Below are 3,293 nucleotides of genomic sequence, written 5' to 3'. Positions count from 1 at the left end.
CAAATAAAGGAGGGACGAGAGAGAAGATTAGGAAGAAAATTTGAAACAAATGTAATACGTCTAAATGCCAACTTAATTACCTTGATTTTATTCATACACAAGACACCATGGAAGAAAATGCTATATTTTCTTACCTATGAGAAGTAATTATCTGTGGAATTCAGTGGTGAGATCAAGGTTACATGAATATTGGGCCAGGTGGTGGCAGAGTGACCCACATGGTAAAGGTCCTGGGTTTGTGTCCTGGACCTCCCTGAGTACACTGAGCATGAACAAGCCTGTGATCCAGGCTGAGAGTCGGTATGGATCATGGCATGAAGACCCTGTTGGAGGTGACCCTGTCTCTGTCTGTGTGTGTCTCTCTTTCTCATGAGATAAACAAATCAATAAAATTTTAAAAATTGTAATAGGAAGATGAATTTTGTGAATAGGAATATGTGGAATGTGAAAGATAAAGAGATTTCCCTGAAGATTCAGTTAATAGGAGTCGGGCAAGGATCTCATTAAGAGAATCTGACTCAGAGTTCAGATGCTCAAACACAGGTATACTGTGGGTCAGCAGATGCCATAGTGGTTACATCGCTGGACTCCTACATGGTTGCCACCGTTGGAGTCCTGGACCTAGTGTCTTAATACTCAAGCTGGGGGACCAGCAGTTCGTTACGTTGCTGAACTTTCATGTAATCAACCACGGTTGGAATCCTGGACCCAGTGGCTTAAATTCATGCCGGGTGCATGTGCATGCGTGCCCAAGATCTAGAGAGGAAAATGGAGGGGAAGGCATTATGGTGTGGCCATCCTCCCTGGGGGGTGATTTCTTGCTTTCTGTCTCTCTATCTCTCTCTTTCTGATGAGTGCACGTGCCCTATAGCAAAAACCTTTCAAAACAAAACAAAACAAACCTCAAGCCGGACTCATATGCCCAAGATCTCGGGAGGTGAATGGAGAAGGGATTGTGGAATGGCCATCCCCCCCCGGGGGGGTGATTTCTTGCTTTCTGTCTCTCTATCTCTCTCTTTCTGATGAGTGCACGTGCCCTATAGCAAAAACCTTTCAAAACAAAACAAAACAAACCTCAAGCCGGACTCATATGCCCAAGATCTCGGGAGGTGAATGGAGAAGGGATTGTGGAATGGCCATCCCCCCCCGGGGGGGTGATTTCTTGCTTTCTGTCTCTCTATCTCTCTCTTTCTGATGAGTGCACGTGCCCTATAGCAAAAACCTTTCAAAACAAAACAAAACAAACCTCAAGCCGGACTCATATGCCCAAGATCTCGGGAGGTGAATGGAGAAGGGATTGTGGAATGGCCATCCCCCCCCGGGGGGGTGATTTCTTGCTTTCTGTCTCTCTATCTCTCTCTTTCTGATGAGTGCACGTGCCCTATAGCAAAAACCTTTCAAAACAAAACAAAACAAACCTCAAGCCGGACTCATATGCCCAAGATCTCGGGAGGTGAATGGAGAAGGGATTGTGGAATGGCCATCCCCCCCCGGGGGGGTGATTTCTTGCTTTCTGTCTCTCTATCTCTCTCTTTCTGATGAGTGCACGTGCCCTATAGCAAAAACCTTTCAAAACAAAACAAAACAAACCTCAAGCCGGACTCATATGCCCAAGATCTCGGGAGGTGAATGGAGAAGGGATTGTGGAATGGCCATCCCCCCCCGGGGGGGTGATTTCTTGCTTTCTGTCTCTCTATCTCTCTCTTTCTGATGAGTGCACGTGCCCTATAGCAAAAACCTTTCAAAACAAAACAAAACAAACCTCAAGCCGGACTCATATGCCCAAGATCTCGGGAGGTGAATGGAGAAGGGATTGTGGAATGGCCATCCCCCCCCGGGGGGGTGATTTCTTGCTTTCTGTCTCTCTATCTCTCTCTTTCTGATGAGTGCACGTGCCCTATAGCAAAAACCTTTCAAAACAAAACAAAACAAACCTCAAGCCGGACTCATATGCCCAAGATCTCGGGAGGTGAATGGAGAAGGGATTGTGGAATGGCCATCCCCCCCCGGGGGGGTGATTTCTTGCTTTCTGTCTCTCTATCTCTCTCTTTCTGATGAGTGCACGTGCCCTATAGCAAAAACCTTTCAAAACAAAACAAAACAAACCTCAAGCCGGACTCATATGCCCAAGATCTCGGGAGGTGAATGGAGAAGGGATTGTGGAATGGCCATCCCCCCCCGGGGGGGTGATTTCTTGCTTTCTGTCTCTCTATCTCTCTCTTTCTGATGAGTGCACGTGCCCTATAGCAAAAACCTTTCAAAACAAAACAAAACAAACCTCAAGCCGGACTCATATGCCCAAGATCTCGGGAGGTGAATGGAGAAGGGATTGTGGAATGGCCATCCCCCCCCGGGGGGGTGATTTCTTGCTTTCTGTCTCTCTATCTCTCTCTTTCTGATGAGTGCACGTGCCCTATAGCAAAAACCTTTCAAAACAAAACAAAACAAACCTCAAGCCGGACTCATATGCCCAAGATCTCGGGAGGTGAATGGAGAAGGGATTGTGGAATGGCCATCCCCCCCCGGGGGGGTGATTTCTTGCTTTCTGTCTCTCTATCTCTCTCTTTCTGATGAGTGCACGTGCCCTATAGCAAAAACCTTTCAAAACAAAACAAAACAAACCTCAAGCCGGACTCATATGCCCAAGATCTCGGGAGGTGAATGGAGAAGGGATTGTGGAATGGCCATCCCCCCCCGGGGGGGTGATTTCTTGCTTTCTGTCTCTCTATCTCTCTCTTTCTGATGAGTGCACGTGCCCTATAGCAAAAACCTTTCAAAACAAAACAAAACAAACCTCAAGCCGGACTCATATGCCCAAGATCTCGGGAGGTGAATGGAGAAGGGATTGTGGAATGGCCATCCCCCCCCGGGGGGGTGATTTCTTGCTTTCTGTCTCTCTATCTCTCTCTTTCTGATGAGTGCACGTGCCCTATAGCAAAAACCTTTCAAAACAAAACAAAACAAACCTCAAGCCGGACTCATATGCCCAAGATCTCGGGAGGTGAATGGAGAAGGGATTGTGGAATGGCCATCCCCCCCCGGGGGGGTGATTTCTTGCTTTCTGTCTCTCTATCTCTCTCTTTCTGATGAGTGCACGTGCCCTATAGCAAAAACCTTTCAAAACAAAACAAAACAAACCTCAAGCCGGACTCATATGCCCAAGATCTCGGGAGGTGAATGGAGAAGGGATTGTGGAATGGCCATCCCCCCAGGGAGAATTATTTCTTACTTTCCCTCTCACTGTCTGTCTCTCTCTCCAATGAGCACACACAGCCTCAGGCAAAAACCTCTTA

This window comes from Tupaia chinensis, unplaced genomic scaffold (genome assembly GCF_000334495.1).
Source record: "Tupaia chinensis unplaced genomic scaffold, TupChi_1.0 Scaffold000597_1, whole genome shotgun sequence".
In the NCBI taxonomy this organism is placed as follows: Eukaryota; Metazoa; Chordata; class Mammalia; order Scandentia; family Tupaiidae; genus Tupaia; species Tupaia belangeri.
This window is presented reverse-complemented; position numbering follows the sequence as displayed.